Source organism: Megascapheus bottae, chromosome 22 (genome assembly GCF_031878675.1).
Source record: "Megascapheus bottae isolate mThoBot1 chromosome 22, mThoBot2.hap1, whole genome shotgun sequence".
NCBI classification, from domain to species: Eukaryota; Metazoa; Chordata; class Mammalia; order Rodentia; family Geomyidae; genus Megascapheus; species Megascapheus bottae.
The window spans coordinates 28,387,827-28,412,509 of record NC_143530.1 but is presented as its reverse complement, the minus strand read 5'-3'; the positions used below and the strand labels follow the sequence as shown (position 1 = coordinate 28,412,509).

Genomic DNA, 24,683 nt, shown 5'->3' with positions numbered 1-24,683 from the left:
TGTTCAATATATAGCTCCTCTGCAGCTATAAAAATACCTCTTCACACAAGAATCTAAAGTTATTTTCTCTGTATTTGCTTTTTTAAGAAATTCCAGTGAGTGTTCAAGTCTGGGGCAGTAGCATTCCCACAGTGATCCATTTCTGTCCAAGAGATAGCTCTCATTTGATTAGACATTGTCAATTGAATTTGATTCCTCCTAAACTGACTTAAATACAACATTCTTTTTCCTTTCTAGCACTCTCCTTTGCCTTTGTCGCTTTTTGAGTACTAGTTCTGTAGCATATCTTCATATGCAGGAGCTTACAAGGTGTGGTAATACTACATGCAGAACACTTGTACAGGAATTACACCAGGGAATCTCTGTTGTATTCCTCCATTCTTCCTAGTAGCCACCACAAAAAAAAAAAATTCACTGTAGAATTCATTGAAGAACCAGTTTTAACATAACTGTTAACTCTGCTGCAGAGCCCTCTGCCTTGTCTCATAGGCAGAGGTGTGCTGAACAGCTAATCTCAGCTCAGAGCCGCATTACTTCATGATTTGGTGAGTTGCTTCTTTTCTTAAGTTGGCTCGTCTGTAAGAAGACAATTGTATTTGAAGAGGAGGCGGGTGGTGAAGTAGATGTTACAATGATGTATGTCAGCATTTCTGCCTTAGACCAGGAGGCACCCACACTGCATCAAGCTGTAAAATACATCATCTCCTTTCTCACAGTGGCAACCTGTGAGAAAGACACTATTGTCCTTTTTTGTGTTACTGAGAAAAGTGAAATTTTGGCATATTTAAGTGGTTCTCCAAGGACTCACAATTAAGAGGGCCCGCCTACATCTTTTCTCCCTTGTGAGCCAACTCTCAGAGGAGGATTCACACTGTGGGCTGCTGTACCTTAACAAAAGGCAAACAAGACACTAAAGATGAGAGAAGGCAGCACGATGTGTGTTTCCTTTTCATGACTGTTTGTTTAAACTGTGTACGCTCATGAATAGTTTGATTTCTAGAGGCCAGACTCATTTATCCTTTCTCAAAAAACTCTTCCTTAAAAAATAAAAAGAAAAACTTCACTAAAATGTTAAAGTTCACCCGCCTTATTTAAGAAGTGTTTGCTCAGAATCTCCCCACAGATCTGAAGGTTGCAGCTCAATTGTGCTTTTCTTGACAAGCGATCACTGGAGGACCCTTCAGTGGCAACCTTTTGATGCCTACCTGCTTTGCTTGTTCTTTCAAATAATCAGAGTTGACACCAGAACTCATGCAGATCTTCCTGTAAGATGACAAAGGAGCAATGTCACAGACCTTAAGGAGGGCAACAAAAGGAGTTCCTCTTGCTTATGCTAATCTGTATTTCTAGGAGTTGGCAGGGGGATACTGACTGTGCCCTCTATGTATACACAGAAATGCACTCATTTCGTGAGCACTTGCTCTCTGCAATTGAATTTCGTTTCCAAACTAATGAATATTACCTGTGTGTGTTCTTGGTGCTGTAGGAGGTGCTTCTACAAATTATACATCTTTCAGTCTAAAAAGCAGTTCGTTTTCTTATTTCCCTTGAAACATAGTAGAAGAAGCAGAAAAGAAAATTTGTTTTTCAGCAAGATATACCTCTATTGAAACAGTTCCTCAGTAGCTGTCTTTCCTTGGTATTTAAATCAAGGAATGTCTATGATATTTGATACTTGCTCTGTCTAAAATCCTTATCCAAAGTCATTGTTTTTGCCATGTGGTAGATTGAACCCACTCTACCACTGAACTCCATCTCTGGATCTATCGTTCTTAAATTGTTACTTTTGTACTTGATGTGATTTCTTTTTAATGCCAGTGCTGGCAACTTAACTTGGGGCCTGAGCACTCTCCTTGAGCTTTCCTCAAGGCTAACGCTCTACCACTTAAGCCACAGTACCACTTCTGGCTTTTCTAGTTATATGGTACCAAGTAATTGAACCCGAGTCTTTGTACATGCTAGGCAAGCATTCTACCACTAAGCCAAACTCTTGGCCCCTTGATGTGATTTTTTTTTTTTGTCCAGTCCTGGGCATGAGCTCAGGGCCTGAGCACTGTCCCTGGATTTTCTCAAGGATAGGGCTCTACCACTTGAACCACAGCACCACTTCTGGCTTTTTGCTATATATATATATAGTACCGAGGAATCGAACCCAGGTCTTTGTGCATGCAAGACAAGCACTCTACCACTAGACCAAACTCCCGGCCCCCCCTTGATGTGATTTTTAAATACGTGTGTCAGTTAATATGTCACAAATTTTTTTCTCATCCCTCATCTGATAATGAAGTCATTTCAAATAGTGATCAGATAACAAATGAGCTTCAGAACTTCTCTAAGGTGTACATTGTGATCTTAATTTGATATAGAATTAAGTAGAATTTTTCTTTTCTTCAAACATTCTCACTTTATATTTCCCAAGAAATGCTTTTCATTGCTTTCCTCCTCTGTAGAGGGAAAAGACAACAACCCAAGCTAAGTTCCTAGAATTCCCTTCACAGTCTACCTTGAGTTGAGAATAGTGGTCTCTCACAAGTGGCACCTGTAAAACACAAGGAACTGGGCACCTGAATTTCCAGGACCCCTCATAGTGTTAGATTAATGACTTATCTGTCCCTAACAACCTACGTTGAACAATTGAATAGAGATTAGACATAGGTTTGATTTCAACAGGTTATTTCCTTTTACTCATAAATGAGTGCATTCCAGATAGGTCTATGCAAGCCATAGATCAATAAGTACTCAGTCTTTGACTTGTACCCAGGACCAGCTATGACAGATGGTATGTGGTATTGTACAAGAGGGAGTAGCTCATTTAAGTAATGCCAGGTGACATTGGGTGGGAAAAAGTTAAAGTTGGGAAGTGGTGCTGTGGCTCAACGAGGTAGACCACCAGCCTTGAACTAAAGAGCTCAGGGACAGTGGGCACAAAAACAAGAGAAGGGATATCAATGTGTGTGAAGTAATACACCTTCTATCTGGTGAGTATAACTGTAACCCTTCCATTAATTATAATTGTGTGTGTGTGTGTGTGTGTGTGTGTGTGTGTGTGTGTGTGTGTGTGTAAAGAGTTCAGGGACTTTGCCCAGGCCTAGAGTTCAAGTCCCATGACTGCCAAAAAAAAATCAATAAGTTGGGGTAACCCATTTCCCATTTTGGGGAGGCCTGCAGAAACAAGTAATCTGTGCCCAAAGAAAAACTAAATTACTGAAATACTAAATCAGACTACACCCTTTCCATTCTTCATCGATTTCTTGGGATAGCATATGAAGTTCTTCTTGTGTATAAAGAGGTTAGGAGTTAGGTGCCAGTGGCTAATGACTACAATCCTAACTACTCAGGAGGCAGAGATCTGGGAATCGAGATTCAAAGGCAACCTGAGCAGTCCATGAGACTGTGATATCCAATAAACTGTTTGGAAAAAGCCAAAAGTGATGCTGTGGCTCAAGTGGTAAAGTGCTAGCTTGGGCACAAGGAGCCTTAGGCACAGTGCCCACACCTTGAGTTCAAGCCCCAGGACAGCATTAAAAAAAAAAAGTTAGCCAAGCTCAGTGACTCACACCTATAATCTTAGCTACACAGGAGGCTGAGATCTGAGGATCAAGGTTCAAAGCCAGCCTGGGCATAAAAGAACCTGAGACTCTTATCTCCAATTAACCCATAGAAAGCAGGAAGTATGGCTTTGCTCAAGGGTAGGGTGGTAGTCTTGAGCTGCTGAAGAGCTCAGGGACAGTGCCCAGTCCAAGTTCAAGCCCCATGACCCACAAAAAAAAAAGTTAAAGGAGTTGATTTCCTGATTTCTGCCTCGCTCTTCTTATTGTTGGCATATAGGAAAGCAGTTGAATTTTTTTATTGTAATGTATTGAAGGGTTACAGTTATATTCACCAGATAGTTGGTGCATTACTTCTCACACATTGATACCCCTTCTCATGTTTTGTCCCCATTTACCTCCCCCCACCTTCTCCCAATCATCTTGTTTTCCCTCCTTCCATTTCCTATTTCAAATAAACAAGTAAATATATATAAATACAATATGCCAGGTAACAAAGTCAGTTACTGTAATGATAAAGCAGTTGATTTTTGAGGGTTAATTTTATACTCTGCTACTTTGCCCAAGTTTCAAATCAGCTCAAGCAATTTGGCAGTGGAGTCTATAGGGTTCTTTACAGAATCATGTCATCTGCAAAGAGGGAATGTTTCACTTCCTCTTTCCCTATTTGGATCCCCATTATGTTTGCTTTTTGCCTTATTGCTCTGGCTAGGAATTCTAATACTATATTAAAGAAGAGTGGAGAGAGTGGGCATCTTTATCTTGTTCCTGATTTTAGAGGACATGGCTTTAGCTTTTCACCATTAAGTATAATGCTAGAAGTAGATTTGTCATACACAGCCTTTATTATACTGAGAAATGTTCCATTGATTCCTAGTTTCTCCAGAGCTTTTAGCATAAAGGGGTGCTGGATCTTGTCAAATGCTTTTCTGCATCAATTGAAATAATCCTGTGATTCTTGTCCTTGTTCCTATTGATGTGATGAATTATATTAATTGACTTGTGAATATTGAACCAGGTTTACATGCCTGTGATGAATCCTGTTTGATCATAGTGTATAATTTTTTTGATAACTTGTTGAAGACAATTGGCCAGTATTTTGCTGAGAAGTTTTGCATCAATATTTATCAAAGAAATGGGTCTATAGTTCTCTTTTGTTGATGAGTCCCTGTCTGGTTTTAGGATGAGGGTTAAACTGGCTTCATGGAATGAGTTTGGCAAAGAGCCTTCGCTTTCAATTTCATTGAAGAGTTTGAGGAGTATGGCTGTGAGCTCTGCTTTGAGGGCAGATGTTCATTGCAGCATTATTTACCATAGCTAAGGTATGGAACCAACCCAGATGCCCCTCAGAAGATGAATGGATCAAGAAGATGTAGTACTTATACACAATGGAATTCTATGCTGCCATCAGAAAAAAATGACATTGCCCATTCATAAGGAAATGGAAAGACTTGGAAAAAATCATAGTAAGTGAAGTAAGCCAGACCCAAAGGACCATATGCTCAATGGTTTCCTTCATTTGTAATAATTAGTACACATCTAAGATTCTCCTAGCAGAGGACTAGCTTAAAAACCTATGTACATAAGGTCATGTAGGATGAGACTAAATGAAAGGATCTCTAAGATATGGAAACAAGAGGTGTAATTGTTGTTCTTAATGTACTATGTTGTTTCTCTTGTCTTTATTTCTCTTCTCTTCCTTTTTTTCCCCCTTATGGTTAATCTCATGCTGTTACTGTATCTGACTTTGTTACCTGGCATATTGTATATACATTTATGTGTTTATTTGAGATAGGAAAGGAAGAGGGGAAAACAAGATGATTGAGAGGAGGTAGGGGGAGGTAAATGGGGACAAAAACATGAGAAGGAATATCTGTGTGAGAAGTAATGTACCTACTACCTGAGGAATGTAACTGTAACCCCTCTATACATTATCCCTGACAATTAAAAAAAAAGGTTAAAGTTGCAAAATCAGTCTTTCTGGGCTGGATAAGTGGGACTGCATTAAACTGCAGAGCTTCTGTATGGCAAAGGACATATCTAGTAAATTAATTATGAAGCCTACAGAATGGGAGATTTTCACTAACCATACAATGGACAAAGCCTTATATCTAAACTATATCAACAGCTCAAAAAGTTGAATCACTCCAAAACTAATCTCCAGAGAAACAACCATCCCATTAAAAGACTTAAAAAGAAATAAAAATGGCCTATAGACACATGAAGAAATGCTCAACATCTCTGGTCATAAAAGAAATGCAAATCAAACAACTCTAAGATTCCACCTCAAGAAAACTAAGAACAACAGATGCTGGAGGGGATGTGGCCAGGAGGGATCACGACTACACTGTTGGTGGGAGTGAAAACATGTCCAACCACTATGGAAAGCAGTATGGCAGTTCCTCAAAAGACTAAATATAGAACTCCCCTATGACCCAGCAATTACACTCCTTGGCATTTACCCAGTCATCCAGAAACAAGGACATACTAAAGCCACTAGCACAACAATGTTCATTGCAGCACTATTTAACATAGCAAAGATATGGAACCAACCCAGATGTCCCTCAGTTGACGAGTGGATCAACAAGATGTGGTATTTGTACACAATGGAATTCTATGCTGCTGTCAAAAAGAGCAATATTACTCCATTTGTAAGGAAATGGAAAGACTTAAAAAAGATCATATTAAGTGAAGTAAGCCAGACTCAAAGGAACATAGGCTCAATGGTTTTCCTCATTTGTCACAATCAGTTGAAACCTTGGGCTCTCCTAGCAGAGATTTGCAATAGAACAAAACCTAGATACATAAGGCCGTATAGTATGATGCTAAATGAAAGGACCTCCAGGATATAGAAACAAAAGCCATATAATGAGTGATTGTTGTCCTTAATGTACTATTTATTTCTCATCTCTCTTGCTGTCCCTTGGTTGTCTCATATTGTTACAGTATTTTACCTTGTTATCTGATACATTTTATATATGCTTAATTGGTATTTGAAATAGGAGAGGGAAGGAGGGGAAATCAAGTTGTGCTGGGGGAAAGGGGAGAGGGAAATGGGGACCATGATATGAGAAAGGGTATCAATGTTTGTGAAATAATATACCTTGTATCTGATGAATATAATGTAACCCTTCTACTAATTTCAATAAAAAATATATGAAAAAAATCAAATAAAAAAATCAGCCTTCTGGAGTCATAGCAAGAAAAAAAGGAGGATGAGAGGAGGGGTTGGGGAGGGACATGGGGACAAAAACATGAGAAGGGGTAGCAATGATTGTTAGTAATGCACCTTTATCTGGTGAATATAATGTAACCCTTGTGTTAATCATAATCAGCCTTTGCATGAAAGATGGAGCATAATAGGACAAGGAACCAGGGCTGAGAGCGCCTAGTGGTAGAGTGCTTGCCTAGCACCCACAAAACACGGGGTTTGATTCCTCATACTCAGAAAAAGCCGGAGTGACACTGTGGCTCAAGTGTTAGATAATAAATAATAAGACAGGGAACCAAATACTATATACTGAGCCTAGCTTCCCTTGCCTCATGGTTCATGTATTTGGAGCTTCATCTTACCTTCACCTTTGAGAGAACCCTTTATATAAATTGAGACATGCCTGAGATATGGAAGATCACCTAGATCATAATATCCTTACAAGAATACTTTGTTTACACAAATGTAATTAGAGATGGAGATTATGGCTCTTTAGTGACTACAAGAAAGAAAGGACTCACTTTTATTGACTTCTCACTATATACCATTGGAGCAGGCATGGGACATTCGGTGTACTCTACCTTCTTTGTAGGGCCTCATTTTATAGATGAAAAAAACTGAAATTTGGGAAAGTTCAGAATCAACTCAGACAGATGATGTTTGAGGTCTCCATCATGATACCAAACACCTCACAGTAGAACCTGATTTTATGAGTGTTTTTATTTTGTAGGTGTTTTTTATTTGTTTTGGTTTTAGTGCTGAAGGTGAAATCTCAGGTCTTGCACAAACTAGGCAAGCATTGTATTACTAAGTTTTATCCCATCTCCTACTGCATTTTGAATTTTGCCAACCCTTTCCACTGAGAGAGCCATCAACTTACTCAGAATCATTGTATCTCTAAAGAAGGTACTAACCCCTGACTATACTTTCACTATGACTGAGGTCTCAGGATCATATAGTGAAATAAAGCAAAGCTACTTCAAGCCCTCTGACTCTCAGACAGAGCATTGCTAGTGGGATCAGAAAGACAAGTTGTTCCTCCTAGAGCAGCAAACATATTAATTCAATTAGCCAGAATACCAGTCATTGAGCTGAATAAAACGATTATTTTGGTGCATTACTGGCACAATGACCCATTGAAAGAAAAGGAATAGAGTTGTGGCATGAGTAAGTCAACTCACAGCTCAGCATATCTCTAGGCCAATATCAGGGATCTAAAGTTTTTGACTAGACAGGAAGAAGCATGCAAGAAAGGGTTTCCACATACTTGCACTCCCAAGACCCCTTATGTACACAGGACCAGGGTTTGCCTGATTGTGTATCCATCTTCCTTACTGGTAAACTAAAGGCAGACTAGCCTAATCCATATCAAGGATCTTTTAGATCGTACAGAAGTAGAGTTTTAATTATCTGAATACGCTATAACATTTGGAAAGAAGAACCATAACTAGCTTCCGAACAATCATAATACATTTCCCCAAGAAAAGAAAGAAAAATTACTCTTAATTTTAAAATACTTGATCCTTACGTTGTAGTATACCTGTCATTAAATTCAACTTTTTATTTTCTACTGCCTTAGTGGAAGGACCAAAGACTCCCTGGTCTTTAATGTATCTTCACCTTAAGCTAACAGTTCTCAGCCTTGACTGTTTTAGGACCACCTTGGTACTTTTACAAATCCCAGTGACCTTCCTACTCCATACCAACTGAACTGGAATCTCTGTGGAGAGACTTCAGAATGTCTGAAGCTCTCCAGGAGATTACAAAGTACAGCTACTATTGAGAACAGTAATTCACACTAAGCTGAGAAGGAACCCTGAGTAAATACATTAGGACTGTCACCCCTACACAGAACGCCTGATTTCTGGAAGAGTAATCTATGAGCAGGTTGTCTTTGATATCCTAATGACCATTCATAATCTCTAGGATGGGCAGAGCTAAACCTTTGTTCCACTGCTTAATTGTATTTTGTTATGCTTTTACAGAAATACAGACTTTTTAAAATAAATTAAGTAAAATCATTATAACTGAAAATTCTGTTATTTCACCCAGTAGTAAACAGTGCATACAACTAAACTACTAATAACACTCTTGAGTGTAGGGTGATACTGCCAAACAATTTGTCTTGCTTTCTTTTTTCCTTCTTTCCTTCCTTCTTCCTTCCTTCCTTTCTTTCCATCTTTGTAATTTTTAGCAGCAATTAGTTATGGAATGGGGTTTCATTCTAACACGTCTATGAGTCCTGATTAAAATTAAATCATCTGTCATTCTCCCTCCATCACTCTCTTCTTTCCAAAACCATCTCAGCAAACTTTTTTTCTGTATTCATTCATGTCCATTAAGTATTTTTAGCATATTAGCCCTCTTTTACTCTCTCTAATTACCTGTTCTTCTTCTACTCAGTAGTACCTTCTCCCCAGAAAGGACATCTTTCATGATAGCCATCTGTATGGAAACACATATTATTTCATCATGGTATCTTATATATGTATATATTATACTTAATTCATGCTAGGCATAGAAAGATAGATAGATAGATAGATAGATAGATAGATAGATAATTAGCCTACCATACTCATGAGAGAAAACATGTGAGCTTAATCCTTCTACACCTGTCTTTACTTAATACGATGGTTTCCAGATTCATTTCCCTGCAAATACCATAATTTCATTCTTTATGGCAAAATAATTCACCATTGTGAATATATATTATTCATCATCTGGACGATTTTAAATACCTAAGAGTGGTATCACCAGATCATAAAGTAATTCTACTTTTACTTTTTTGGATCATTTTTTTAAAGAAATCTCCTTAATGACTGCCATAGTTCCATAGTAGTGGCACTAATGTGTGCTTTCTCCAACAATGCATGTTTCCTTTTTCCTCACATTTTGTCATTGCTTGTTTTCTTGATGATGGCCATTCTGACTAGAATAACATGAAATTTCAATGCTGTTTTGATTTGCATTTTTATGTCAAAATATTGAGCACTTCTTCATGTATTTATTGGCCATCTTTACTACTTCTTTCAAGAAATGTTTCCTCAATTCATTTGCTCACCACTTAGCTTAGGGTTAATTGGGTATTGATTCCATATCCCATTCTGTAGGCTGTCTATTTAGTCTACTGATTTCATTTGTTGTACAGAAATTTTTTTAGCTTAGTGCTATTTCATGTTTTAATACTTACATTTCTTTCTTTCTTTTCTTTTTTGTGCCAGTCCTGAGCTTGAACTCAGGACCTGGACACTGTGGGTTGTTTTTTTTTTTTTTTTTTTTTTTTTTGCTCAACATTAGCACTCTGCCACATGAGCCACAGCACCACTTCTGACTATTTTTGTGTTTGTGGTACCAAGGAATCAAAGCCAGGGCTTCGTGTATGCTAAGCTAGGACTCTACTACTAGGCTATGCTCCTTGCCCCAATACTTATATTTCTGAGCTACTGGGGAAGTTATTCTCTCTACTAATAATTTGTAGTATTTTTGCTACTCTACACTCTAGTAATTTCAAATTTTCAGGCCTTATCTTACATTAAGATTGCTGATCCACTTTGAATTGATAGTACATAGTAAGATATAGGGGTTCAGTTTATTTTTTCTTTGTTGTAGAAACTGTCTTTTTTTCAACATATATCTTTAGGATCTCTTGTCAAATCATATGAGTAGGCCATATAGATTCATTTCTGGGTCTTCTAGTACCAAGCTGCTTTCATTATTGTCACATAATTTGAAACCTAGTATTGTGATACTTCCAGCATTACATTTTTTGTTTTTGTGGTTGATCAAGATTTCTTTGGCTATTTAGGACTTTTCATGCTTTTGTGTGAATTTTAGGATTGATTCTTCTATTTCTGTGAAGAATTATACTGGGATTTTGATGAGTATTGCATTGAAATCACAGATTACTTTAGGCTGTATGTCCATTTTCATGATACTATTTCTGGCCATCAGTGAGTAGAGGAGGTCTTTCCATCTTCTGTTATCTTCTTCAGTTTCTTTCTGCTGGCTTTTATTGTTTTTATTATAGAGATTTTTCACTTCCTTGGGTTATGTTTATTTTTATTTTCTTAGTATTTTCTTAGTCTTTTGTAAATGGGATTGTTCTCATAACTTTGCTTTCATCCAATTCATTGTTGGTGTATAGAAAAGCTGCTGATGTATGTGTATGTGTGTTAATTTTGTATTCTGCTACATTGTTGATTTGTCAAGATCTAGGAGTGTGCTAGAATCTTTAGAGTTTATACAAATAGGGACATTTTTACTTCTTTCACTCATATTTGGATCTCTTTTATGTTCCCTTGAATTAGTTCTCTAGTACTATATTGAATAAAAGTGGATAAAATTGATTCTTGTCTCATTCCTGATTTTAGGGGAAATGGATTCAGTTTTTCCTCATTGATAATGGCTATTGGTTTGTCAAATAGCTTTTATTATGTTCAGATATATTCCTCCTATTCCTATTTTCATCAGACCTTTTGTCATAAAAGCTGAACTTTGTCAAAGGTCCTCTGCATCAACTAAGATGATCATATGGTTTCATCCTTGGTCTTGTTTATCCATTGTGTTACTTATTATTTGCCTCTGTGGAATGACACCAGGTTTATCATGACCAATTCAGCTGAGAATTCAGCCCATTCTTAGGCTTTTCTTTGTTGGGACATTCTTTATTACTGTTGTAATCTCATTACTTACAATAGATCTATTGATTGGTTATTAGCTTCTTGGTTTAATTTTGATCTGTTGAATTTATATGGAAATACATACAGATTTTCATTATATTTTTTCATGATCTTCTGCCTTTCACATTTATTTGTTGTCATGTCTCCATTTTCATCTCTAACTTTATTTGTGTCATTTCCTTTCTTGTAGTTACACTGTTATGGGCTTTTCAACTTATTTATCTTTTTGAAGAACCAGCTTTTGTTTCACTGATCCTTATATAGTTTGTCTTTAGAAATATATTTCATTCGTTTCTTTCTTAATCTTTATTGTTTCTTTCCATCTGCTAATTCAGGGTTTGGCAAGTTCTTATTTCTCTTATGCATTATTAGGATATTTTGTATGTCTGGGTTGTAGGATTTTTTTAATAGTTATGGCTGTTTTTATGTGACTATCTTTGCTTTATCCCAAAGATTCTCATTGGTTATATTTTTATTTTCATTGGATTCTACAAACTTTTGCATTTAATTACTTCAATGGAAAAAAATATAGAACAACTCACTGATTCACAAAGGCCATGCTCTTCTTCTCTGTATTGTTCCAATTTTAGTATATTTGCTGTGAAAATAAGCACCAGACAGTATTCTTAACAGCAAACAATATAACAAGATTTAGTGTCAAAAGAATACAAAAGATGTGCCCTCAAGAATGGACTCTTCATCTCATGGAGATGTTATTTAAAATTTTTTGAGGTGTATTTTCTCTAGTACTACTGTAAGTATGCTATAATATAAATTGTAAGTTTTCTATTGTGCACTCTGGAACAAGGCTTGTCATATAAATCATGACAAGAATATCTGATGCCTTGTGTTTTCATAGGAAGCATATTCCCATGTATTTTCTAAGTGGAGGTGGAATTAAGGTAGGCATATACTTTCTCTCCTTGCAGAGAAAGATGTAGGAAGAAAAGAAGATGGATACTAGCCATATACTAGAAAAACCATTTGTAAAATTTGTTCAGGATTATTATGATTGTGCTCTATATTCTGGAACTATCCTCCAGCTGTCTGTTGCACACATTATTCTCACTGTGTCAAGTCTAAGACTACCTTGAGACAGTGAGGAGTCTTGGGAACAGTAGCTTTGGGGAGCCAACCCTGTGACGGACCCAAACGCACTGAGCCAATGTTTTAACACCCAAAGGAACTACATGTTCAGGGCTTAACATGGAGTGGGTTAGCCAAACCAGTGTAGCAAGCTTTTTCTAAGGAAACTGCCTAGATATTTCATACTCTGATTTTTCTGAACTTTAAGACTACCAAAGGTCTAGTTTGTTGGTGAAAATCTCTATGATAATTTTAGTCTGGTGGTAGAAGAGCACTGCTGTGTGAATTTCACAGGAGTATGTTTTTCACAACTTATTTGAATACTTCTAATGCTTTTTATAGAAATATAACTCATATACAGTCATCCCTCACTATATCACAGTTTACTTATTGCAGCATCAAGTGTCACGTAGTGGTTTTTTTTTTTCAATACATAAATGGTGATACCTCAACTGGCAAAGAAGTTATGCTCCAGCTATCCCCACAATCAATGAAAATCCTCGAATCAGCAATAAGTGAACCGTGATATAGTGTGCAGTAACTATATAATGCTGCTACAGTGCAAGTTTTCACCTGGTACTAGGGTCTCTAGACCATAACTCCTGTGATAGGTAAGATCACTATACTAGAAAATTCAACCATTTAAAGCATACAATTAGTGAGTTTTACATACAGAATTGTGTGCCCACCACAAAAATAAATTTTAGAACATTTTTATCATCACAGAAAGAAAAGAGCAATGATTCCCCATTTTCCCCAGGCCACTGTCTACTAACCCTTGCCAGCCATCAGTGTACTAATGCCAGGTAATATTCCACTAAGTAGATGCACTACATTTCAATTGTCCAGTTGATGAATATCTGACTTGCTTGCACTTTTTTTGCTTTTGTAAGTGCTGCTACTATGAACATTTATGTACAAGTTTCTGTGTACAGTTTTCTGAACACAAATTTTTATTTCTCTTACGTTTTTACCTAAAAATACAATTGTCAGGTCATGTTATAACTCCTTGTCTTCACTTTTTGAGGGACTGCCATTCTGTTTTCCAAATGACTATACCTACATTATGTTACTAGCAGCAGCATATAAGGCTTCTAATATAACACTAATGTCTTGTACTATATCTCCTGATCTGTCTGATACTTCATCTTCAGTTTTTTTCACTCAAAATGTTGGCTTGTATGCCTAAGATATGGTCACACTTGGATCCCCTCTTGACCAAAGCTGAATTGTTATATCTTTCTTTCTCCATCTCCATACCAAGAATTTGAACCCAGGGTCTTTCACTTGCCTGACAAGTACTCTGCCACATGAGCTATGTTACTGGCCCTTTTTTTTTTTGAAATGTGGTCTAGCTTACCGTTTCAGATGGCTTTAAATTTTTGACCCTCCTGCTTTTGCTTTTTTAGTACATGGGTTATTGGTACATACCACTACGCCTGGTTTTTCTTTCCTTTTTGAATGAATTTTCTTTTGAAATTCCCAACACTTTCATTTTCTTGGTAATTCAAGCCTGCACCCTCTCCCCAGAGGGATTCTATGAATCCCCAATGAGTTGTCTGTGTTTTTTTTCTATAGGTTGTTGATTCTGTTAGAGATTCCTGTTATATACTTACTCATCACTTTAAATGATCTCACTTTTAATGTGAAAGCACCTTTTGTTACCTGGCAGTCTAATTTCTTCTCTCTGTGTTTGTAGTAGCTAGATGTGTATTGATGGCCATTACCTTAACTGCTTGTGTCAGAGCACATTGGGGCACTCATCGATCTTGTGCCTTTTTTTAATTGACATCAATAATATGTTTGTGTTTATCAATACCTTCTTATTGCCAGGTTATAACAGTGAAAGTTGTATAATAAATCATGGCCACAGATAATTTCAGACATTAGGACTTAAGATTCCTGCCAGTTTGTTTGATATATTGTAAATTGGTTTTATGAGGATTTTTTTTTCTCTGAGAATGGAGGAACTGCACAAGAGACAGGGAACTGAGTCAGTGTCATCATATAAAATTAAGTTAAAGAGCCAAATTATTCCAGGGGAAACAGAAGCAAGCCATTTTCAAAGCCAGGGCAATATATCCCCATAAAGCTCAATGTCACCATTGATATTAATGCAGAAGCATCTCCCCTGAGAGTGACATGGTGGGTCAGGCTTCTCGTGAGGAGAGAATTCAGAGGCAAAAAGCACAGTGAGCCTTAGAAGGAAGGAACTGTTGCCTATCATTTTCACAGGAGACATCTGGGAGGAGAGTTGTAAATGACTTAGCTAGAGTCAAATGGTGATCTTATTGGACACAGGCCAAGAGTTCAAGCCCCACGAACAACAACAACAAAACGCCCAACAACAACAACGAAATAAATCAGTGTGAGGTTTTTTGTTTTGTTTTGTTTTTGCATTGAGTATGGAACCCAGGGCCTCATTCATGTTCAAATAATGGAAGTACTATAGCATTTAACATGTCTAAATTGCCAGCATAGTACTGTGGAGATCTTCTATGTAAAGAAACAAGCATGTTTCTACTCTTGCACTTTGGAGCCATTTTTAAGTAAAATACGGGATACTTGATCATTTTAATAGATTTTAACTTTTAGGTAATTATACTTTGCCTTTGAATTTTGTGTCATGCTGAATTATCAACTCCCAAGATTATAAACATTCTCTAAATTTTCTTCTGGTGATTTTATAAGTTTGTTGAATGTTTAATTTTTGAAGCATTTAGAGTTTATTTTGATATAAGCATATTTTCATCCTAACTCTTCTAAATGATAGCCTCTGGTCCCAATGCCAGTTAGAAAATAACTACACATTTTTTTAAGTATGTCAAGAACTCAAAGCATAATGCTCTTAGTCCTCTTCATTTTGCTGCAGGGGGGAGGGGGAACATGGAGCATATTCCAAAAAACTGGGAACATGATATAATGGTAGAATGCTTGCCTAACATGCATAAAGCCCTGGTTTCAATTCCTCAATACCACATACGGAAAAAGTGGGAAGTGGTGCTGTGGCTCAAGTGGCAGAGCAGAAGCCATGAGCAAAAGCGCTAAAGGACAGTGCCTGGGTCCTGAGTTCAAGCCCCAGAACTGATGAATAGAAAAAGAAAAAGAAATATCCATTGCTTTTTCCAAGCTACTGGCTTTGCCTTGTTGTTAGATAACACACTATCTTCTTTTGTAAGCTGCTAATCTACCTTCTTCAATTGTCCCTTAAACTTGCATTCTCCCTCTCGCCAGTCTGTCTCCCTAATCCATAAATAGCCTTCCAGCCTCTTTGTTTCCAAGTCCAGCCCAGCTCTTTGCTCTTCCACCTCTTTTTGCAGTATCATTTGTACTCATCATAACCTATTACCATCCAAACTGTACTCCCATATACCAGATTAAAGCAGTTTCTAACTGGTACTCAGGATCCTGAATGCCAAGCACTGTAAGTCAGACCTTTCAGCTGCTTCTCATTTTCTCTTCCCCTCTTGACATTTTATCATTTTTTTTTTTTTTTGTCAATCATGGAGCTTAAACTCCAGGCCTGTGCACTGTCCCTGAGCTCTTCAGCTCAAAGCTGCTGCCCTACTCCTTGAGCCACAGCTCCACTTCTGCTTTTCTACTGATTAATTGGAGATAAGAGTCTCAGGGACTTTTTAGTACCAGGGCTGGCTTTTAACCATTATCCTCAGATCTCAGCCTCCTGAGTAGCTAGGCTTATGGGCATGAGCCACTGCAGCCCCCCGCCCGCCCCCTCCCCACTTCCCCTGACATTTTTGTCCTCATCTCCTTTGCTGGCCCTCTGTCCTTCTAAAACATAGGCATGTTGCTTGTGTCTATATCATTGGCCCATGTCTTTCCCAATGATCACACATACCACCATGACTCATCTAGAGTTTCCTACAAGGACAGCTCTTAGGTCTGTCTAGTTGTGACATCTTACTTTTGTGTCTGTTTGAGAAGATAGATATGGAAGTGAAACTAAGATTCAGATTTCAGCTCTGCCCCCGAGCAGATAGAACCCTGAGGAAGCTACTTACTGCCTCTCAGCTTGCACGTAAGTCTGTCTAATGGGCATTTTGTAAGTTGGATTAGCTTTTATTCTGTCAAGTACACTTAATATCACTCACCTGTGTTAAAAGTGAGTACTGTTTATATTCCCTTTTCATTTCATCCCAGAGCAATTTGAATCTAAAGTCCATCCCTTCCAATATTTAATAAATGCTACAACAATGACAAAGTAGGGGAGGGAATGGAAATGATTCTTTATAACCATTTGGAATGTCTGTTGTTTGTTTCCACTGTGTCATCTCACTGGTTTTCTTAGCTTTCTGTTTGTCCCCCTGCAGATAGCCTCTCCCATTCTTACGTGTGAGTGTGTTTATGTTCGCGTGTCCATGTGTCCTGGGGCTTGAACTCAGCGCCTGATTACTGTCCCTGAGTCTTTGTGCTCAAGACTAGCACTCTGCCACTTGAGCCACAGCTCTACTTTTAGGCGCGCGCGCGCGTGTGTGTGTGTGTGTGTGTGTGTGTGTGTGCGCGCGCGCACACACACGCAAGCCCAAGGGTGGGGATGGGAGGGGAAAAGAGGGGAGAAAATCACTCAAAGAAACGCAGGAAAGGATGCTCCTAGAATTGAGATTTGAAATCATCTAGCCTGAGATTTCTTAACCAACTATATTGCAGGGAATTAGGTCGTGGCCATCATTTTGCAACTGGCAAACTTTTAGAAATGGTTCTCATCTTGGTGATGTTGGAAGGTGGTAGAACCTTTAAAAAGATGGAGCCTAGTGAGAAGTAGGAATGACACTGAGGATGTGCCTCTGGAGGGGACAGTGAGACCCAGCCTCTTCTTCTTCTATTTTATATCTTCCCTGGGGTATAAGTTTTACTCTGTGATGTGCTCCCACTGTGTTGTGCTGCCTCAACGCAGGCCCAAAAGCAAAGGCGTCAACTTACCATGGATTGGAACCACCAAAACAGCCAAAATAAAGCTTTTGTTCTTATGAGTTGATTATCTCGATTGCCTGTAACAGTAACAGAAAGTCAACTAACACAGGAGCTGTTGTAGCTGAGATCTGAAAGGTCCTGAAGGCTCATGTTAAAAACCTTGGTCCTTGGGGCAGCAGATGGGGTTTGAGGAAAGCTGTCAGCTTATGAGAGCTCCAGGGTCCTCAATAGATTAATCCATTGATGGGCTCATAGTTGAATGAACTACTAGGAAGGTATAAACTGTAGTAGACAGAACCTACTGGAAAAAGCTGCTCACTGAGAGAGCCTTTGAAGAGCATCTCTGTTGGCTTCAAATCCATGATCCTCAGATCTCAGCCTCCTGAGTAGCTAGGACTACAGGCATGCATCACCAATATTTATCTTTGTCTTTGTGTCAGACCTTCACCTGACAAGGGGGTGTGATAGGACACAGATTTGGCCCTCCAGTATGATAAGTAGAAGTTGATTACAATGAAGCCACTTATGTACGGAGGCCAGGAAACGTGCTGTACAGGGACGAGAGGACATAAGCTCAGGGGACAATTTGACACCAGAAGTTAGGTGCATGAGTAACAAAAGGCAGGGCTTTTAAGATCTCCCTCAAAGATGAACAAGAGATTGAGATCCCATGGGACCTTGCACATCATCTTAGTCTTGCTGTGACAGAGGGACATAATTGAAAGTGTGACAGGAAGATATATTTGTTCTTTGATACTTCCACAACTCCTTATGTCTTTGTACTGACATTTTCATGAATCCTGTTCATTTGATATCTTCTATAAAGACCTTGAAATTAGGGACTGTTTCTCAGCACTGGAACCCAAGTAGGGCCTCTGTACAAGGGTTTTCTGGTGAATGAGTGGATGACTCCTTATCCTTTATCCAAAAGCATAAACTTAGAGCAATTTATATCCCGTGTATTTGTTTTTTTCCGAGAACAAGATCTGTTTTCTAAGTATCAGATAGTTTATCTTAGCTTTTTGAACTGTTAATAAGATTAATCTGTATAAAATGTAAGCAAATGCTTTTTTATGGTTTTAACAGGATCTCCATGGAGCAAAGTCAAACTTTATAGACATACACCTATTGAATTATGTCCCATTCTAACTCAGAATTAGTATCTGTTACCTTCCAAGGAGAGAAAGAGGAAAACAAGTACATGTTTTTCTTTTAAAGGGATAGTTCTTTTGATAAAGGACAACTATCGAGTATAATTTTGAACTCCTTTATTGTAAAGTAAAACTAAGAAAATAAACTATACTTCTTAGTTCCTTACATAAAAGCTTTGAAGCATAGGAATAAAAACACGGCTGCTTCTTATTGAGGCAAAATCTCTCTATACATATGTAACTCAAGCTGGCTTTGATCTTGTATTCATCCTGCTTCAGTCTCCTGAGTACTGGGCTAATAAATATACATAGTGTATGTCATATACTTTGATAGATAAATATTATAAAATGGCATATTCATCCTCATTACCATATCCAACCCCTCCCCTCACATCATTATTTTTTGTGATAAGAATAGATGCTGATACTCTCCACAGTACATAGTGCGTTATTTTTAACGCACTATATTAATAACCATGTTATACAGTGGATCTCCAGCAGTCCTTTTTTTTCTTTCTTTCTTTCTTTCTTTCTTTCTTTCTTTCTTTCTTTCTTTCTTTTTTCTTAAAAACTTAGAGGGGCCGGGAGTTTGGCCTAGTGATAGAATGCTTGCCTAGCATACACAAAGACCAGGGTTCAATTCCTGGGTACCACATACATACCAGAAAAGCCAGAAGTGGTTCTGTGGCTCAAGTGGCAGAGCGCTAGCCTTGAGAAAGCCCAAGGACAGGGCTCAGGCCCTGAGCTCAAGCCAGGAATGGCCAAAAAAATAAATAAATAAAGACTTAAGCAGAGCTTTATGAACCAGGATTTCCTATTTACTTGTCAGACTCTTTTCCTCTAATTTTACTTGTATTCTTACAGCCAAAAATAAATGAAAAATTACAACCTCCTGTATACCAGCACTCAACTTCATCAATGTGAAGGGCTGTGGGAGTAGAGAAGTGAGTTCCAATAACCATTGGGAAGATATTACAGAATCACTTAACAGTGACTTTAACCAACTATTATCCTAGACTTACTACATTAGTAAACCTTTTCTTCACTGAGTAGCTGTTGAATATGGTAATTAATACTATTGTTTATTTTGTTGCCAGATCTTAGGTACTCCAGTTTCCACTGACTAAAGTGAGGGTTGGAGGGGAAATACACCTCTTTCTAATACAGAATTACCCATCTAAGTGTTGAAGATCTCCTCAACTGGAGAGTGCCATAAAGGGGTAGACTGTAGGGCCTGGAGTTTAGCCTAGTGGTAGAGTGCTTGCCTTCCATGCACGAGGACCCGGGTTCAATTCCTTGGTACCACATATATAGAAAAAAGCCAGAAATGGTGCTGAGGCTCCAGTGATAGAGCTCTAGCCTTGAGAAAGTCCAAGGACCCAGAACTGGCAAATAAATAGAAAGAAAGGAAGGAAGGAAGGAAGGAAGGAAGGAAGGAGAAAGGAAGGAAGGAAGGAAGGAAGGAAGGAAGGAGTAGACTGTTCAAGAACGAAAGGATATAAATTATAATGCAGCACGTAGATTTTCTTTCTTCCTGCAACCACTTGCCTACAGGCTGTGGTTTAAACAGCTAGATACCCAATCCCTGAATGTGCTTCTAAATAAAGGAACATAGGCTTTAGGTCATTTTCTCCACATAGAGCCTATATGTTTTTATAGGAGAAAAGGGAGGGAGACAAGAGCTAGAAGGGAATGAAAGCCTTTAGTAATTAAATAATATATGTGCATTGTAGTCTCATTTAAAATATACTTAGGCTTTCATTATAGTTTTATCACTGTTTTTAGTATATGCTAGATTGTAAAAAGTAAATTATATGTGCAGATTAAAAACATATATAATAAAAAAAGAAACTCTACAACATAAAATATTTCTCATACTCAGATTATTGCCTTCTTGAAAACTGATACATTTCATCTAGAGAGTATAGAAGATCCACTGATATCCAGCAAAATGAGATACGACTGATAATTTAAACACTGTACACAGGCACACTGGTTATTTTACTCCACACTGATTAAAAGATGAACAGCTCTTCAGAAGGATAATACATCAGAACTACCTTTTTAAAATAAAAGCCACAAGTCCTAAGCTACCTTTAAGACAAAAAGATATATATGTGTGTGTGTGTGTGTATATATATATATATATGTATATGTATACTGATGTACATGTAACAAATGGATTGTTTTCTTTTACTATCCAGAGAACTTGTGACCATGGATAATTTTATTACTGATTTAATGATCAGCTTCTTAATCTTACATATCCAATAAATGAAATTATAAAATGGATCTTTGGTAAATGCTTAAGTATTGATTCAAAGCTGATTTGTGTATCCTTAGCCCATTTAAAAAGCAGGTGCTAATTTAATATAGCTGCTGCTTTTTAATGCTTTAAACACTTTAAATTATAGCTAAAGCATACAGAAATAGTCATTATAAAACCAATTACTACATTCACTCTTAAACCTGTGCGAAACGTTAACACCATTGGTTTAATTTCAGTCCTCATTATTTTTACATAATGTCTTAGGGGTCTCAGAAATGTCACATTAATTATACCTTTCTGAGTTTAATAATGCCTCATAACAAGACCTGGAGGCATTGCTACCCAATTGTCCAACATAGCTTTGGTCATCAGCCTGGGCTGCCTCATTAAAGGCAAAGTTGACTTGTTATATCAGTGTGACTCTGTGTGTGTATCCATGTCATTCAGTTCACGAAACGTTAACAGCCAGAGTGAACCAAAGAGATCTATATAAAGGAAGGATAAGTTTTTGTAGAGTCAAACTTAGTCTAAGATGCCAGCACTGTAGTTTCTGGGTATATCCCAGGCAGTTGAAAATGTGCACCCAAAACCCAGAGGCTGCTCATTTATCTGATAAAACACGAAACTAAGCTCTGTTACCTAGAGGGAGTTAGAAGGATCAGAGAGAAGAAGCCAAGAACAGCAAGAAGAAGAGAGAAGCAAGGCACAGTATTAAGCCATGTCCATTTCTTACAGAAAGCTCAGCAGGGAGAGATTTGTAGGAGTGCCCATCTGTAACAGTCACCTGTCAGGCATACAGAGTAGTCAGGATACAGAGGCACCTAACATGAAGGAGCAGGTTGGTAGGGAAGAACAGAGGAAGGCAGAGCAAGTGTTTGAGAATCTTAGGTATGGGTAGATGGGGCCATATGGGAGGTTTTTGTTTTTCTTTTTCTTTATAATGTATGTTGACAAAGATGAAAGAAGTAATCACTAAAGTCATAATAAAGACTAGGAAATAATTAATAGGTCATGTTCCTGGAGCTGGAGCTGTATTCTAAATGACTGACAGGGAAGGAGGGAAAAGAATGCATAGGTAGACAGGATATATCTGAAGCAAAGAAGAACTGGAAGATGCTTCCTCTTCATATCTCATGTCTTTCTTTTACCATATCCTTCATCTATCACCCTGATTTTTATAATTATATTAACTTGTAGTAATTACAAAACTACAAAAACTACTTCAGGGTTTTTAGAACAAAAAGTTCTCTTAAATGATCTGAATTCTATCAAAAAGAATAAGAGAGCAGAACTACAGAATATTTGAGAGAATATTTGTACTGCCTGGACAAGACAGTTAAAGTTGAATTATATGCCAGGAACCCATGGTACACATCTGTAATGTCATATACGTGGAAGGCTGAGAAAGAACGAGTCTAAGTCTCACTTTGCGTAGACTAGTGTTTTGCTTCAAGGTGAGAAGTACAAAAGAAGAAAGGATACAGAATTGGAAACTACCATGGAAAAGCCTTTCATGCGGTCACAATTACCAGAATGTGAAGTTTACCTATACTCAGATATCCATTGAAGGAACTCAGAGCTTATTTCTGTTTTGATTCCCTCACACAAAGTAATGCAGAAAGTGAGGAGCATACTTTTAGGAGCTTTTTTTTTTTTTTTTTTAAGAATGTCCCACTTCTCTTCTAAGTACTACTTACTTTATATAATACTTGCAAGGAAAATGTTTAACTGAGGATATGGGTTCTCAGTAGGTAAAAAGCATTTTTCATCTGTAAATAAATGGCCATGTTTTAAGGCATTACTTGTATGATATCTCTAAGCTTTATTGGCTAGGAAGTAGATCTTTAATAAGCTGCATGCAGTTTGAGAAAATCTTCCATTCTGAAGCTTTTATATCCTCAACTTTTTTAGTATCTGTTAGAATTCAAAGTTACTTTGAGCATGACACCATTTGTTGAAAAGAGAAGAGAAAGAACTGAGACATTCTAAAATAGTAGAGCACCTACATATGAGGGGCCCTAATCTCAAACTCCAGGTCTGCAAAGAGAAAGGAAGAGAAGAGAGAGCTCAAAGGGATTTGAGGAAGAAGTGATAAAATACTTATACACACTTTAAGTGGTAGATCATTAGATTTTCAATTCATAGGTTTTATTTTTGTAAAGGCAAAAGAAAAATAAAAGAAAAATAGAAATATGATGAGACCAAGGCAAGATTTAAGAAACCAATAAGATTTGTTTTTGTTCTGATGACCTCATTGAACTAATCATTATATTTATAAATAATCCCCTTCCTCTGAGAAGACACCAAGCAAAATGTCGTTAAACAATCTTCATTTTCACTTTTGAACCTTGAATCATTGTGAAAACGCCCCTGTCACCATATTCCCCTCTAGTTGCAGTCATTATCAACTCTGGGGTTAGCCAGGCATAGGGAGAGATGATCTACTCCTCATTTTAACAGCAACACTAGCCTTAGTAATCTGGAAGATGCCCTGCAGGGGGAAAATTAGTTGTTTTTGTCCGTGGAAATGAAATTATAATGAGGTTTCCATGCTCTGCAATCCTCTCACTGCAAACTGTATTGGAATTGCTAAATACATTTAGCTGCTTATAGAAGAATCTTTATGCTCCTTTACTCTGAGGGCGAAAGGTGAGAGTCTAGACTATTTCTAGAAAATCTTCTAGAAAAAGTCTGAGGCCCAGTAACAGCAGAAACTTGAGAGCTGTACAGAAGGCAGCTTGATGCAGTTCTCACATTGGGTCCCCATTCCCACCTCACAGAGTCCTGGAGTTAGATGCCAGAATGGATGATTATGATCATGAGAACTTTCCTCCAACTACCACCTCCACCAGGCCTTGGAGCAGGATCCTTTCATCTGTAGTTTATGGCATCATTCCCCATGTCTGCTTATTCTTAGCAATCTGAACTGCCATTTTTGCAGTTTCCTTTAAGACAGCTTCCTATTGAAAGCAATTCTAACTTGCACTCAAGTGGGTTGTATCTATATATGTTGAAAGCTCGTGCATTGCTTTAAGATAGGCCTTTATATTAAATGGATTACTCTTTTGTATATGAATTTAAACATTACTCACACATTCATTGCTTAACCACAAAAGTGATAAATAGGTGCATAATCACTAGTCAGTAAGAAGGAACTTTGTAAATGGAATAAGCTGAATATATAATGTATTGTTGATAGTCTTTTACTGATTAACCATTCTCAATAGCATAATTTAATAGAATTTCAAATTATTAATATGTGTTTCTGTTCTTGTAAAAGAAAAGAATTGTGGTTTTACAATTAGGTTTAAAATATTGCAACTTAAATGCAGTTACTTGTTCTTACTCTGACTGATTCAGACCTCTTGGTACATTGGCCTTACCTATCTTCAGAGCAAAACTGAATGAGCTGCCACGCATGTAGAACTTCAGGTAGCATGAGCAGGTCTTCAGATAGAAGTACTCAGAGGTTGGCTCTGCATACAGCATGCATGACAGTGTTGAGATGTCTAATTGGTGTTTTGATATTAACACACATAATGGCACAAAGCATGAGAAATTTCATTGTATCTCAAATTCATATTGAAAAAAAGAATTATAGATGGTTGAAAAGAGCTACAAAATAATCTACTCCATCTCTGCCAAATCATTAGGCAGCAGTTAAAGAGATGTTACTAATAGATCAGATTCACTTGGGGAGTCATGTTTCTGTAATGCACATTAAAGCAGTGAGACTTGTATTTTTAATGTAATCAGGGCCGAAGACAAACATGCCTTTCTACATAATTAGAAAATGGATTTATTGACAGT

General features: G+C 37.6%; 1 protein-coding gene and 1 pseudogene across 1 annotated transcript in view; one reads left to right on the top strand and one right to left on the bottom strand.

The window, feature by feature from the left end:
- The window catches only part of Lyrm4 (LYR motif containing 4), a 100,948-nt gene that overhangs the window by 33,696 nt on the left and 42,569 nt on the right, over positions 1–24,683 (top strand). The gene's annotated exons all lie outside the window — the stretch shown is intronic.
- Positions 11,961–12,052, bottom strand: LOC150048437 (U6 spliceosomal RNA; annotated as a pseudogene).